Source organism: Acipenser ruthenus, chromosome 2 (assembly GCF_902713425.1).
Source record: "Acipenser ruthenus chromosome 2, fAciRut3.2 maternal haplotype, whole genome shotgun sequence".
NCBI classification, from domain to species: Eukaryota; Metazoa; Chordata; class Actinopteri; order Acipenseriformes; family Acipenseridae; genus Acipenser; species Acipenser ruthenus.
The window spans coordinates 91,299,438-91,316,802 of record NC_081190.1 but is presented as its reverse complement, the minus strand read 5'-3'; positions in this window follow the sequence as shown (position 1 = coordinate 91,316,802).

Genomic DNA, 17,365 nt, shown 5'->3' with positions numbered 1-17,365 from the left:
ACTTTCCCTCTATGCAACCCCTGTTCAGATCCAGCTGAGCAGAGGGCACTTTCACTGAGAAATGAGAGAAAACAAGAATTCAGCTCTTCTACACTAGCATGGAAATGCTCTGCAGCTCTAATACTGACTAGTATTCCTTTATTCCTTATCTGGCATACCACACTGACTGGTGAAAAATTGGTCAATGTAATTATTATTATTATTATTATTATTATTATTATTATTATTATTATTATTATTATTATTATTATTATTATTTATCAGCAGACGCCCTTACCCAGGGCGACTTACAGTTGTATACAAAAATATATATATCAAGAATTACAGTACAATTAAGAGCAAGATACAAAATACAATGACTTCAGTCCTAGTAAGAGCAAATACAAAACAGAGAAGTCCAAGAGCAGATAACTGTGTTGATAGTTACATCAGGGTTAGATACAAGTGCAAGTGAAATACAAAATACTACCGGATTAAGTTAAGTGCAGGATTAAATACAGTACAATAGGGAGCAGATTAGTGCAAGTTAAAGTGCATTAAAGGCAGAATGCTATATAGTCCAGAAGGGAAGAGTTGAGTTTTACAGGTGTTGTCTGAAGAGGTGTGTCTTGAGGAGGCGCCGGAAGGTGATCAGGGACTGGGCAGTCCTGACATCCATAGGAAGGTTGTTCCACCACTGTGGGGCAAGGGTGGAGAAGGAGCGGGCTCTGGAGGCAGGAGAGCGTAGAGGAGGTACAGCCAGTCTTCTAGTGCAGGCGGAGCGGAGAGGTCGGGTGGAGAGGAGGGGGAAAATGAGGACAGGAAGAAAAGGAGGTCAGATTTAGAGGTTGAGTTTGAGGTGATGCAAGTCCATTCAGGAGGAGATAGCAGACAAGTAGAGATACGAGGGGGGGGATTGTGGGGTCAGAGGGGGGGAAGGAGAGGAAGATCTGAGCATCATTAGCATAGAAATGGTATGAGAAACCATAGGATGCGATAAGGGGGCTCAGGGAGCGGGAGTAGAGAGAGAACAGGAGAGAACCCAAGACTGATCCTTGGGGGACTCCTGTTGAGAGAGGGCGAGGTATGGAGGTTGAGCCACGCCAGGTTACCTGATAGGTGCGGTCGGAGAGGTAGGAGGAGAACCAGGCCAGAGCAGTGCCAGAGATTCCCAGGTCAGCGAGAGAGGATAGGAGAATAGAGTGCTCGACAGTGTCAAATGCAGCAGAGAGAGGCAGCACGGGCAGAGTTTAGCGAGTTAGTGACAGACAGGGGAGCAGTTTCAGTGGAGTGAGCAGAGCAGAAACCAGATTGGAGAGGGTCGAGCAGAGAGTTGTTAGACAGGAAAGCAGAGAGCTGGTGGTGTACTGCCCGCTCGAGGGTTTTAGAGAGGAAGGGTAAGAGGGAGACAGGATGGTAGTTCTGAGGGAGGTGGGGTCGAGGGTAGGTTTTTTGAGGAGGGGGGTGATAGAGGTTTGTTTGAAGGCAGAGGCCAGAAAGGAGAGAGGTGTTGAGAAGGGAGGAGATGAAGGGGAGTAGAGAAGGAGCAGCACCTTGAAAGAGGTGAGTGGGGAGGGGGTCCAGGGCGCATGTGGTGGGTTTGTGGCCCTGGAGGAGGGAGGAGAGGTCAGAGTCTGACAGGGGAGGAGTAGGAGGGTGAGTTAGTAGGGGAGACAGAGGGTGTTGGGGTTGGAGCGGGAGGGGGTGGTGTTAAAGAGTTTGTGGATATCAGATTTTAGAGGAGAAGAAAGAAGCAAAGCACAGAGGGGGAGAGAGAGCGGAGGTTACAGCAGGAGGTGACAGTGGGGGTAGGTGGAGTAAGGAGAGAGGGGAGAGACAGAGAAAAAGAGATGAAATAGTGATCAGAGAAGTCCAGAGGGGTGACAGAGAGGGTGGAGGGGCAGCAGGCCCTCGAGAAGGTGAGGTCCAGTTGGTGGCCAACTTTCTGGGTAGGAGGGGATGGAGAGAGAGAGAGAAAGAGAGAAGTTGAAGGAGTGAAGGAGAGGAAGGAATCCATTAGAGTGGGTGGGGTTGGAGAGATGGATATCGAAATCACCTAACAGGACAGTTGGGGTAGACAGAGAGGAAGATAGTTGAGTTCATCGAGCATGTGTGTGAGATGTCCAGGGGGACGGTACAGTAGAATTAGCAGAGTTGACAGGGAGAGTTTAGTTGGACAGCGTGAAATTCAAAGGTGTTAACAGAGAGTGAGGAAAGGTCAGAGGGGACAGAAAAGAGTAAGGAGGGAGAGAGGAGAAGAACAGTCCCACTTCCCCATCCAATGAGACGCGGAGTATGGGACAGGATGCAGAGAGAGGACAGGGCAGCAGGAGTTAGTGTTATCAGGAGAGAGCCAGGTTTCAGTGAGAGCAAGGAAATCGAGAGAGAGATGGGAGGCAAAGGCAGAGATGAAATTAGCTTTGTTAGCAGAGGAGTGACAGTTCCAGAGGGCACCAGAGAGAGTGCGGGAGGGGATAGAGAGGGAGGGAGGGGGGGGGGGTAGGCAGAGGGATGAGGTTAGAGGGGTTAGGGGAGCAGTGGCGGAGAGAGGATAGAGGATGGGAGTGAAAGGACAGAATAACAGGGATGTGAGAGACAGTCATAGGAGGACAGGAGAGACAGATAGGTACAGTAGTAGTGGGAGCAGGAGCGGTGTGGGGAGGGTACAGACCTGTCTAGTAGTTGATGTCTTCCAGAGCACTGCTAGGTTTGGATTTTCTCCAATAGCCTCTCCTCGCATGTCTCTCCTCACTGGACTCCCACAGCTAGACTCCTGGCTCTTTGGTAGAGCAGCTGTTCGGTTGGCTGCTGCTTCGTGCTGGCGCACAAATAGGCTTGCTGTCTATTATACTAAAATGCGTTAAAGACAATACTTAAGCAATACAATAGTTTCAATGTATTTCAATGGGATCACGCAACTACAAAATGCTGTGTGGAATTACCAATCAAATTGCAAATCAACCTCTATTCAATGTAACCACTGTAACCTGGTACTAATCACAAACAGTAGAGCATCTAATTAAAACACCACCTTTATAATGTTACTTAAATACAGCTAATGTTAAGATTTGAAATGAGGCCTCTCTAAGCCACTGGGAGAGATTTGGGAAAGGTCCTTGCTCTACCTGTCCTCTCTTAGACTGCCATAGCTCAGACTGTCACAGCTCAGACTGCCACAGCTCAGACTGCCCGTGGACGTGTAGCCCTTAGACATCTGGGGATTAGAACGGCTGGCATTCTAAGACACTGTTTGCCAATTTATACTGTCCTGCAGGTCTAGAGCTGGTCCAGTTTACACGCTATCTAAATTCACTTCAATCAACCACAGCTCTGAACACTTTAGAAAATTAATTCCTTCCACCAGCTAATGTAGTTACATCAGCAACAAGCATTCAATTGTTCTTACCAAAATCACTAGTTTCTTCCTTCTGAGAGCAAACAGCAAAACACAATCCAAGCAGGTCGGTCGCTAGAACAACTGAATAAAGTGAGAAAGTGTCTGTACATTTATGTGGTAATATGATGTGTAATGTGATATGCTTGACCCATATAAAGTATGTTAAAGTAATGTGCAACCTTGGAAAGCTGAAGGATCTATGTGACTACACAAGGGCATGATAGTGGGAGCTCGTCCCTCAACACAGTCGCAGCATTGACTAAGTTATCCATCACAACAGACACTTTGGTATTCCTGGAATAACAAGGTTTGCTCAGATATTTTGTTAATAAATTCATAAAGTAAACACTACATACAGTGAAGTCATTAAACATTAAGCAAATCAGTTTACAAATGATGACTTCCCAGGGACTATCAGTATGTTTATATGCACTTAGTATTCCTGCATACTGCAGTGTGCCACTTGTATATGGAACATGTATTCCGTGTAATGTTTTTACATAATATGGAATATGCCATTCCTCTAGAATTCCCAGTTTGCATGTAACTTTGGTAGTGTACTGAATACTGAGCACCGGTATTTTGTGTACATGGGTGGGAATCCAAAGTGAATAAATTAAGTTCAGTGTGCGTGTCTGTTGCACCATTTTCTGGAAGAATTCAACCAGTATGCTACACACTGAAAAAGGGAAGTTTAGTATCATATACAGAATATGAATATTGAGTTTAATTTAGTTTTATGTTCTACATAGGTATTCCACATACTGAATATGTTAATCCAAATTTAAAATAAATGTAAACGTGTTTAACTTCAGAAATTCAGGTAGCATATACACCATTTGTATTTTCAGCTCACATATTTTTTACTTTACTAGATATATGAATTCTACAGAGATTTGACCAATCAGTTGACATAAAGTTAAATCGATTTGCTTTTCAACAAGGGATAAAAGCAAATATTTCCACAGGCAGAAGTGTTTGCAGAAGGGGGCAAATTAATAATTTACTAAAGGATACAGTGGCCTTAAAGACTTTAAGTGATGTTACTATCATAAAGTATTTTGACAAGTAACATGAACCAAGTTCAGTCAGGAAATTCATGTGATAGATTATTAATTAAAACATATAGACTAGACAACACGACTACATTATACATATTTTAAACTACATTCTTTGGCTTTTGGCACCTATTGAGGTACCCCCATCCATAAATTACCTCGCAGATAAGTGGAGAGGTTGACTGCAAGGAAGCCATGGGCAGGGGGGCAGGATAGCCACCACCGCTGTTAAACAAAGCCAAAAAGCAGCTGGAGGCTGGGGAGAAGGAAGCAAACTCTGGCACACAGTGCGGATGTAATGGATTGAGGTAAAATACAAATCCTTTCCTTGCCGACCATTGGAGTTATTGTTTATTGAAAGACAAATAAGATATTAGCTATTAGGTTGACAACTTGATCTGGTATCGGAAGCGCCTAAAATATGATTGGTGTTGATCTAAGGTTAAAGTAAGTCCTGTGGATTTTCTGTGAATGTGATCCAAAGATAGTAAGACAACAATTGTGTTCAGCTTCTTAACGCCATCACATTTTCTAAATGCAAGACAGAAGACACAGTGTGGCGATCTGCAGTTCTTTTTTTCCAAACCAGTACTGACGTACCATTTTTCATTAGAGAACTCCAGCCTCTTGGAATTCCCTGGACCAACCTTGATTCCAACTTTGAGATTTTTTTCAAGCAATTCCGAGGGAGTTAGCTCAAAGGTATATATCAAATGCTTTAAGAAATACCTGTACTGCATGTTAATGTGTGTGTGTTTGTAAAGTACAACCTGTGTCTGTTTACACTCCCCCAGGGCAGTCCTGTCAGTTCAAAGTTTTCCTCCCAAGAGGTGAACAAATTGTTAAGAAAATATGGACAAGGTTAATGTAGTGTATCCTTGGAACATTTACCATCAGGGAATAGATTCCACCACCTCAGATGATTTAATTGAAGTAGACTGAGGTGTGATTTCCCTGATGCACACTAATATAATTATTTTTTCAGTAGATGCTGCACTGTACATTTTCAGTAAAATACATCCTATTAAATCATTTCACATGTACAGTACTGTGGCAGGACTGAGGCCTTTCAAATGTAAACAATGTATTGTGTTGTGTATGTAAATAAAGTTTAAGTATTTTTAATTTAAGTTTGGCAGGGATAGGGTTAAAATCCCATTCTTGCCAAATCCATGTTTGGAATGTGGCTGGGTCGTGCATTGATTAATTGATGATCAATCAAGCCCCAGCCACTTGGGATAAAAAAAGGAGCCAGATCCTTTGTTTAAGGAGGATGCCCAGCCTGAACAAGGGGAGAAAGGTATGAAAGGTTAGTCAATACACTGCAACAGCCAAAGCTTGGGTGTTTGATTTGAATGGTGTTAGTAATGTTGTGTTTAAACCGTCTATTTGTTCCTGTGTTTTGTTTGTTAATTTGTCAATAAAAGTGTGAAACAGCTCTAAAACTGCAGCATGCCTCTGGGTCTACTTCCTGCCGGTAAACAGCCTTGGCTTTGATGCTAGCCTTTCACAAGTACCCATCAAGGTTCAAGGGTCATGTTTATTCCCTCGTTTGACTGCATAAATAACAAAGTAAAAAAGAAATATTGGTAGCACTTTAATAAATCGGTGTATAATCAATTAAATATGTATATATTATTAATAATTAGCAGTAAATGTTTACAGTACATCTACAGACGTGCTCAAATTTGTTGGTACCCTTACAGCTCATTGAAATAATGCTTCATTCCTCCTGAAAGGTGATGAAATTAAAAGCTATTTTATCATGTATACTTGCATGCCTTTGGTATGTCACAGAATAAAGCAAAGAAGCTGTGAAGAGAGATGAATTATTGCTTATTCTACAAAGATATTCTAAAATGGCCTGGACACATTTGTTGGTACCCCTTAGAAAAAATAATAAATAATTGGATTATAGCGATATTTCAAACTAATTAGTTTATTTAATTAGTATCACACATGTCTCCAATCTTGTAATCAGTCATTCAGCCTATTTAAATGGAGAAAAGTAGTCACTGTGCTGTTTGGTACCATTGTGTGCACCGCACTGAACATGGACCAGAGAAAGCAAAGGAGAGAGTTGTCTGAGGAGATCAGAAAGAAAATAATAGACAAGCATGGTAAAGGTAAAGGCTACAAGACCATCTCCAAGCAGCTTGATGTTCCTGTGACAACAGTTGCAAATATTATTAAGAAGTTTAAGGTCCATGGAACTGTAGCCAACCTCCCTGGGCGCGGCCGCAAGAGGAAAAGCAACCCCAGAGTGAACAGAAGGATAGTGCGAATGGTAGAAAAAGAACCAAGGATAACTGCCAAAGAGATACAAGCTGAACTCCAAGGTGAAGGTACGTCAGTTTCTGATCGTACCATCCATCGCTTTTTGAGCGAAAGTGGGCTCCATGGAAGAAGACCCAGGAGGACTCCAGTTTTGAAAGAAAAACATAAAAAAGCCAGACTGGAATTTGCTAAAATGCATATTGACAAGCCACAATCATTCTGGGAGAATGTCCTTTGAACAGATGAGTCAAAACTGGAGCTTTTTGGCAAGTCACATCAGCTGTATGTTCACAGACGAAAAAATGAAGCTTTCAAAGAAAAGAACACCATACCTACAGTGAAACATGGAGGAGGCTCGGTTATGTTTTGGGGCTGCTTTGCTGCGCCTGGCACAGGGTGCCTTGAATCTGTGCAGAGCCAATGAAATCTCAAGACTATCAAGGCATTCTGGAGCGAAACGTACTGCCCAGTGTCAGAAAGCTCTGTCTCAGTCGCAGGTCATGGGTCCTCCAACAGGATAATGACCTAAAACACACAGCTAAAAGCACCCAAGAATGGATAAGAACAAAACATTGGACAATTCTGAAGTGGCCTTCTATGAGTCCTGATCTGAATCCTATCGAACATCTATGGAAAGAGCTGAAACTTGCAGTCTGGAGAAGGCACCCATCAAACCTGAGACAGCTGGAGCAGTTTGCTCAGGAAGAGTGGGCCAAACTACCTGTTAACAAGTGCAGAAGTCTCATTGAGAGCTACAGAAAACGTTTGATTGCAGTGATTGCCTCTAAAGGTTGTGCAACAAAATATTAGGTTAGCGGTCCCATCATTTTTGTCCATGCCATTTTCATTTGTTTTCTTATTTACAATATTATGTTGAATAAAAAATCAAAAGCAAAGTCTGATTTCTATTAAATATGGAATAAACAATGGTGGATGCCAATTACTTTTGTCAGTTTCAAGTTATTTCAAAGAAAATTGTGCATTCTTCATTTTTTGTGGAGGGATACCAACAAATTTGAGCACGTCTGTATATAAATTACATTTGTCGCATGACCCATGTAAAATAACAACACTGCATGTACCGTTTTATTTATAGTTAATAAACAGATGAGAAATAACACCCGTATAATGTATATATCACCAGAAAACCACAAAGGAATTACAGCCTTATACAGCTGGGTGTGAATTATGAGGCTGTGTGGTCCAGTGGTTAAAGAAAAGGGCTTGTAACCAGGAGATCCCCGGTTCAAATCCCACCTCAGCCACTGACTCATTGTGTGACCCTGAGCAAGTCACTTAACCTCCTTGTGCTCCGTCTTTCAGGTGAGACGTAATTGTAAGTGACTCTGCAGCTGATGCAGAGTTCACACACCCTAGTCTCTGTAAGTCGCCTTGGGTATAGGCGTCTGCTAAATAAACAAATAATAATAATATTATACAAATATTCACTGGAGTTGAGTCTCACCGTATAGGGTAAAACTGTTGCTCAGAGGGTTGAAAAAGTGAAAAACAGTGGGCACTGCCACAAAACCAGTATGCTGAGGTTCTTATTGCTAACTGCATGATGGTTTCTTTATTACCATATGATTTAAGGCTGTATTTTTTTCACGGTAATCACAAATTTCCAGATATTCATGAAATTTGACCATTGTCGTGTGAAAATTTCAATTTCTGAAGAGTGTAAAAATGCATATTTATCATTCCAGAATAAATATGAAGACAATTGCCAGATTTTTATTTCTTTCATTTTTTAAAATAACTGGAGTAAACATTATTTGAAAATAAATAATTGTAATTAAATAATAATGTGAACAGGTGTAATTTTGACATCCTCTTTCATTCATATCAAACAGGCTTGCAAGTAAAAACAAAAAAAAATCCAAGTACATTTGTTCCTGGTGATCTGCTGTGTTTGCATATATTTAGGGCTTGAATTTTTTGGTTTTTATTTTTAAGAAGAACATAAGAGAACATAAGAAAATAAGAAAGTTTACAAACGAGAGGAGGCCATTCAGCCCATCTTGCTGGTTTGGTTGTTAGTAGCTTATTGATCCCAGAATCTCATCAAGCAGCTTCTTGAAGGATCCAAGGGTGTCAGCTTCAACAACATTACTGGGGAGTTGGTTCCAGACCCTCACAATTCTCTGTGTAGAAAAGTGCCTCCTATTTTCTGTTCTGAATGACCCTTTATCTAATCTCCATTTGTGACCCCTGGTCCTTGTTTATTTTTTCAGGTCAAAAAAGTCCCCTGGGTCGACATTGTCTATACCTTTTAGGATTTTAAATGTTTGAATCAGATCGCCGCATAGTCTTCTTTGTTTAAGACTGAATAGATTCAATTCTTTTAGCCTGTCTGCATATGACATGCCTTTTAAGCCCGGGATAATTCTGGTTGCTCTTCTTTGCACTCTTTCTAGAGCAGCAATATCCTTTTTGTAATGAGATGACCAGAACTGAACACAATATTCTAGGTGAGGTCCTACTAATGCATTTTAACATTATTTCCCTTATTTAAATTCAACACTTCTCACAATATAGCCGAGCATCTTGTTGGCCTTTTTTATAGCTTCCCCACATTGTCTAGATGAAGACATTTCTGAATCAACATAAACTCCTAGGTCTTTTTCATAGTTCCCTTCTTCAATTTCAGTATCTCCCATATGATATTTATAATGCACATTTTTATTGCCTGCATGCAGTACCTTACACTTTTCTCTATTAAATGTCATTTGCCATGTGTCTGCCCAGTTCTTAATGCTGTCTAGATCATTTTGAATGACCTTTGCTACTGCAACAGTGTTTGCCACTCCTCCTATTTTTGTGTCATCTGCTTACTATACCAGAATCTAAATAATTAATGATTTAGATTTAAATCATTTATGTAGATTAGGAATAGCAGAGGATCTAATACTGATCCCTGTGGTACACCACTGGTTACCTCGCTCCATTTTGAGGTTTCTCCTCTAATCAGTACTTTCTGTTTTCTACATGTTAACCACTCCCTAATCCATGTGCATGCATTTCCTTGAATCCCTACTGCGTTCAGTTTGAGAATTCATCTTTTATGCGGGACTTTGTCAAAAGTTTTCAGGAAATCTAAATAAACCATGTTGTATACTTTGCAATTATCCATTGTCAATATTGTATCCTCAAAAAAGTCAAGCAGGTTAGTTAGACACGATCTCCCTTTCCTAAAACCATGCTGACTGTCTCCCAGGATACTGTTACCGTATAGGTAATTTTCCATTTTGGATCGTATTATAGTTTCCATAAGTTTATATATAATAGAAGTCAGGCTTATTGGTCTGTAGTTACCTGGTTCGGTTTTGTCTCCCTTTTTGTGGATCGGTATTATGTTTGCAATTTTCCAGTCTGTCGGTACAACCCCTGTGTCAAGAGACTGTTGCATGATCTTGGTTAGTGGTTTGTAAATAACTTCTTTCATTTCTTTGAGTACTATTGGGAGAATCTCATCTGGCCCAGGGGATTTGTTTATTTTAAGAGCTCCTAGTCCCTTTAACACTTCTGCCTCTGTTATGCTAAAGCTTTTTAAAATTGGATAGTAACAGGTCGACATGTGGGGCATGTTGTCCGTGTCCTCCTTTGTAAAAACCTGTGAAAAGTAATCAATTTATATATTTGATATTTTTTTTCTTCATCTATGATTTTGCCATTTGTGTCTCTTAGACATGTAACCTCCTCTTTGAATGTTCTCTTGCTGTTATAATATTGGAAAAACATTTTAGAATAGGTTTTAGCCCCCAAAGCAATATTGATTTTTATCTCTCTCTCTTGGCCTTTCTAACTTCCATTTTGACTTGTGTTTGCAGTTCCAAGTACTCTTTCTGTGTACTTTGTTTTTGGTCACTTTTAAACGCTCTGAAAAGTGACTTTTTTCGCTGAATATTTTTTTTTAATTGCTCTATTAAACCATTTTGGCCATTTTGTTTTAGATTTAGATTTTTTGTTCAGTTCGGGGGTGTTCTATTATTATTTGGCAAAACTGGTTGTTTTCGGTTAGTCAAAATAAACACCACTTAAATGCATCACTTTTCTGTTTCTATAATATATTGCATGTATGTTTCACTAATACATATACAAAGGTTAACTTACTGTGTTGTAAGGATGTCCACATTTAGGATTCAAGAAAGGTAGAACTCTGGATGCATTCTGAATTCGAGAAACAGATTCCGTTTTATGCCCCATTAGCACCCTCGTATCTATATAACTACAGACTAGTTCATGGTTTTTTCAGCCCACCAGCATATGACTATAATGTACTGTAGTAATTAATCTCAGCTGTCATACAAGTTTTTTTTTTTGCTTCCCCCCCCACGTTAAACCATCATGGTCCTCAGATTAAGGTTTGATATTATGTAGGTATACTAATAAAGTTAATAATAATAATACTACTACTTCTACGACTAATAATAATAATAATAATAATAATAATAATAATAATAATAATAATAATAATAATAATAATAATAATAATTGTACACAAGAAAAACTTTAATATGCATTAGTAGAAGCATAACTGTACCGCAGTTATATATATATATATCTTCAGGGTTTTTTTTTTCGGTTATTAATCGGTTAAAACCGAAAACTATATATTACATATATTGTATAACACAGCGTGAAAGAAGGCCTTGTTTATGCATTCCTTTGAGCAGTTTCTTTTGATATTTTATTCATAAGCAGAATTCCTGAGCAGATTTCTTTTTTTCTTCTTTGTGGCCATTTATTTTTCAGCTGTATGAGTAAAATCTCAATCTTTTCAGGCAGGAAATCTATAGTATCATTAATACATAAGTGCCTAGTACATTTCATTGATCGATCTACAAGCCAATTACCAACAAGTTCCCATCAACCTATAAGGTTCACAAATTCAGTCCTGCCGTTCTTTCGAATTTCTGTTTGTTGTTTGGTTAAATATCCCCGCTGGTTGTATCGATGTGGTCCCTTTCCTTCGCATCCTTCGTAATCGGTACATTTAATAGATTTAAAACAAAACAAAAACGTATTGCCTCAATTTTTAAAGGCCTGCTTCTGATTTGGCGTGTCCAACACAAATTTAGAGGCCTAAAGTGTGTATCCTAGCAACGCGTTAATCTACCGTACTAGCACTAAAAGAAGCGCACTCTCATACACTCAAGATTTTAATACTAACCGGCAACAGGAGACTTCAAACTGGGTCCTAATTTGATGCAATATGTAATTGAAGCTCGTGAAATTTAAGGACAGATAGGGCTCCCGAGTGGCGCATCCAGTAAAGGCGCTCCGCGCGGAGTGCAGGATGTGCCCTATAGTCTGGAGATCACAAGTTCAAATCCAGGCTATGTCACAGACGACCGTGACTTGGAGTTCCTAGGTGGCGGCGCACAATTGGCCGAGCGCTGCCCGGGTAGGGAGGGCTTAGGTCGGCAGGGGAATCCACGGCTCACCGCGCATCGATGTAGATCCGCAGTGCGAAAAAATGACGGCTTGGCAGGAGCACGTTTCGAAGGGTTGCGAGTGGTGAGCCGATGATACAGATAATAATAATTGGGCATACTAAACTGCGGAGAAAACCGGGGTAAAAAATTGGCGATGACTAAAAAAAAAAAAAAAAAAAAAAAAAATTTAAGGACAGATGATCAATAATCGATGCATCGATTAATTGTTGCAACCCTAGGTAAGGGTGTTGTTACTATCAGAATTTAGTTATTATTTAGTTATAAAAGTTCACAAATGTGAAATCTGCAAACAGAATCTTGCTTGATGATAGGCTATTATGTAGGCTATATGTTTACTGTTTTAAGTTTTAACATAAATTGATATACCCACAACAATATAAACATTTCCACTCTACAGAAATTCATTCTAGATGGCAAGATGTGTTTTTTTTTTAACTGATTGGTTTTATAGTTTACCTTCGCAAACTCAGTCCTGCAGGGGGGGGAGTAAATGATGCTCCTCTGCCTAATATTTTTGTCCACTGGGATGAACACGTCGCATAGATTTATTATTTTATTGTTTGATTTTTAGCAGGCGGCACCGGAATGCTCCGAAGGATGAGGCTGTGCTCCACCTATTTTTAATCTAATTATTTTTCTTTAACCATTGTTTGGGTTCAATGTTTTTGGAATAAAAGGTGGTTATTTAACACAACATTGTCCTGACTGAAATCTGCATTGTTTCTGATACTCCAGAATTAAACCCATTTAGTTAATAAGGCACCAAGAGTGATGCATTACTGCTCTCCATGGGGGCCAAGAGAAGCTTCCCCCAGAACATCATCTTTATGAATACCAGAATTCTGCAGGCATGATTTTAATACAGCCCATCTTCTATTCAATTACAAACTCAATTCTCGTTTTGCTTCACAACTACACATTTTAATAGAAACTTCCTCAGTAATGAATTCCCATGTTGTCCCATGTTTTCTTTTAAGTGAACTGTAGCCAAGAGTCATGTCTATTTAAAAAATATATTTGAGGTTTTGCTCTCTAAAATTAAAAAGAATAGAGGCTTATTGCTGTGTGAAGATTTAACTGGCACCACGTTCACATTCTCACAAGCATCCTGTCAAACCCTATAGCATCACGTTAAAGGGCTTAGAAAAAATGGTGATAATAAGCAGAGTTGACTTCAACATTAAAACACAAAAAAGTACTGATACAACAAATATGCCTGGGGCTGTGAAAATGTAAATATAGTTCCAGGTTCTGCGATGATTACAGGGGTTTATTAATGACATTTCAATGCTGCACAGAAAATTGTAACACATGTAAACCACATAGAACCAATTAGGTATGTCTTACATCTACTGGGGGCATGAGGACAATGCTATGGTTGCACTCTGGTGTACCAGCTGTACTTAAAGAGTAGACACGTTTGAGAATTCTTTAAAGGACACAGGTCTGCATTTAATATGTAAGTGACTTTGAAAACATCACGGCAATGTGACGACTAAGACAGAAACTGTGATATTTCATAACCGTACCAAGTTGCTCTTTAAATAAGCTTTTATTAATGAACACAAAGATTAAGCAGTGTTACACTGTACATCTCATTTGAAATGCATTACATCTCTGAAAGAGTAGCACTCCCACCCACCCAGATGTGCTGGGAGTAGGAGAGGCAGGGTTCCAGGGTTGATTAAAATCAACTTTTCACAGAGTTTTACAAAGGAGGATACGGACAACATGCCCCACATGTCGACCTGTTCCAATCCAGTTTTAAATAGCTTTAGCATAACAGAGGCAGAAGTGTTAAAGGGACTATGAGCTCTTAAAATAAACAGATTTCCTGGGCTGGATCAGATCCTCCCAATAGTACTCAAAGAAATGAAAAACATTATTTACAAACCACTAACTAAGATCATGCAACAGTCTCTTGAGACAGGGGTTGTACCGACAGACTGGAGAATTGCAAACCTAATACCCAGGGGTGAAATTCTGCCGGTGCTCACCGGTACTCCATACCAGGACTTATTTTGATACAGGTACAGGGTACTGGGACTTATTTAATATGCTTTTCATCCAACACAGATGCATTCCACCCACTCACACAGTCCACTAGCGCAATGTTTCTCAAATGCGCTTTCATTCAGCACAGTTCATGCTGCTTGCATTCTGTTTCCTCATACTGCTTCTGTTTCTGTTAGCTGCTATTGGATCACCATTAACGTCAGTATAATCACCGCATGATGATTGGCCGAGCTTTCATTCTGATCAGATTTCATTTTGGTATGAGTCACAAATCTCCGCCCATTTCCCTTTGTGTCAGTGCTCATTCGTGGATCAACGAGAGAAGACCTTAGCAGTGCAACGTGAAAACAGAGGTATGGCATAATTTTGATTATTATGAAGTAATAATTATTTTCTTTAGTGCGGCAAAGAAACTATCTGAAATATTTTAAACGAACATTGCTGCACATAAATTTTTCGTCGACTAGCCCACGACACCTCAAGAGGGCTCGACGGTGATTCTGGCGTCCCAGCATCACCACCCCCCGTCCCCCACTCAACTCAGCCCAGCTTACTTACCTGTACATCAGCGTTTCTTTCTTTCTATTGTGCTTGAGATCCCCAGCCAGAATCTTTCCGTCTCAATCACAGCCAGTTGCTGCTCTTCTCTGCTGCTTCAAGAGTTTATATAAGTTAAACATGAGTTTTCACTTGCGTGCACATCTAAAAAAAAAAGGCATAGGTAGACCAGAGTTATGATATTACTTTATGAAAATGTGTCTTTTGCACTTTTTTTATTGTGAAGAAACCACAATACCAGGGATCTTTTTTTTTTTTTTTTCTTAAAGTCTACTGTTTCTGCCTGGAAAATCTTTTTTCTGGAATAGATCATGGTAATTAATCTATGCAGAAACACAACACAGAAACACACAGAATATAATATTGTAGATAAGTAATAAGTAAAAAATACATAAAAGAAACAGGCATATACACTCTAATCCAAGGCTATTGTTGTAGCATGGCCAGGTCCTGTTGTAGGTGAGTACCCAGGGACTGGAGAGAATGGGGATGATTGCTGAGAATACTATGGAGATTAAAATAGTCAAGTCAAGTTCATCATTAAAAGTAGTAGCGCCTGTTACATAAAAGATTTGAGGGGTATTTTAGCACCTATTGAGCATTGTTTGACTTAGGCCTTTTTGTATTATTTTTCCATAGCAGTTATTTTTTTTATACCATTTTTTTTATAACATCATCCCTTTTTTAGGATATCTTGAAACAAAACTCCCTCTCTACAGCAGTTACCACATAGTGTAATATTTCTTAATGGTTGTCATTTAAGGTTTAACTTAAGTGTTATATTGCAGTACATGACTAAGTGATACATGCAGAGGGTACAAAGCTTTCAGTATTTTCAGCTTCTTTGTGGTGAATTGGTTATAATTGATCAGTTATTTTTTATTCATAAATGTATCGTGTACCAATATGTACACATTTTTAAAGTATTTATTCATTGGCACTCAAATTGTCTCCATTTTTAAAATGTTTACACCCGGCTGTGCATATGAGTACCAGCACTTGTTTGTTGAGAATTTCACCCCTGGCTGGCACTGAAATAGTACATTTACTCATACAGTACACCCCAATGTCATTGTAATTGCAGTTGAACCTTGACACACCTGCGTAATTGAATTTGTAATTGCAATTACCATATAATTATTCAATTACAGTTCAGTTACACACCTTTCCATGCTTAATCATTCACAGTTCCATGTTGTGTTTTACATTGAGCGAACATTCTTCTTATATTTTCAACCACTATTAGTGGCCAATTTGTTTGAAAAAACATTATATAGTATTTTTATGTATTTCTACCTGTGATTACTGCTTGGTAGAATAAACAGCTAATTTTGTTTTGTAGTTACTGCAGCATAATTGTAACTGTAATTGTAAGTTAACAAAATAGCATTGTAATTGCAATTTCAGCAAAACAATTCTGTTGTAATTGTAATTGCAATCACAATTATAATTGACCCCAGCTCTGCTCTGTTGTGACTTACGCGTCACAGGAGCAGGGGAGAAGCATAGTAACTTGGTAAAGAAAATAGAAGAACCAGACTTTGGGGTAGATGTAAGTATGGGTACAATGCAAATAATTGCAGATGCATAATTCAAATTGCATTGCGGCCCGGCAATTATTTTCCACTGTGCCCTATGTAAGCTTAAGAGCAATGCAAATTACTCAACACGCACAAATAATGATCCGAAATTGTGATAATGAGGGTCTCAATGGGCCAGCTTCCGCGAGGGGCTATTTACGTGTGAAGTGGCGATGTGCGTGAACGTTTGGGAGAATTACTTGTGTGAATCAGGTTTGTGCTGAAAAAAAACGGCCAAAGAGAGGGATAGGGTAAATCTCATTTGCTCATTTAAATGACGAAAAACACAGGAAAACTATGCCCATTTTCACATGGAAACCCGGATTTCACGTAAAATGAGCTTGTTTGTCCTTATGTGACACTGATCTAAATATTGCAAGGAAACAGGTCAGTTGTTACTGTCGGTTCCAAGACAGCAGAAAGTGGGCGGTTTTATGGTTAGCAGTGGTGTATTTCACCTTAATGATAATGCAGGCAGCTTTTTATTGTTGTTTTTTGTTGTGTGTCTGTCCTGTCATGCTGTATATCTCAAGTGAGTTTACAGTTCTGTAAAAAAAACACTTATAAATATACCATGAACTGCAGTGTACACTTGTTATAGTATTAAAGCAGCTGTTTTAGAATATCCTTGCTGTAAAAGCTACACTAAAGTTAAACACGAAAAGCAAGTGAGCTGCTTAAATGTCTGTAACTGAATTAATTCCTCTGCTTTTTTTGATCCCAGCTATGTCCAAAGACAACATGTATCCGCACTCCACATTAATAAATATAGTTGGTGAACTGGATGTCATGAGCCAGCTTGATCGCCCAAAACAGCGCAACAAACATATATATATCAACAAGTTGTTGATGCCCTCTCAGAACTGACCAAATAAAATTGCAAATTAACGTATTGAACTGCGGAGTGAGACAATAACACTTTAGCACCGCATCCTCTGGGGTTAATATGCAGGGTCTCCTACGGGTTGCCTTTCGCCTCAGAACATGTTCCTTTCTATCCTCAACAAGAGCCAAGTGTTGCCGCATCAGGAAGTGTACCAC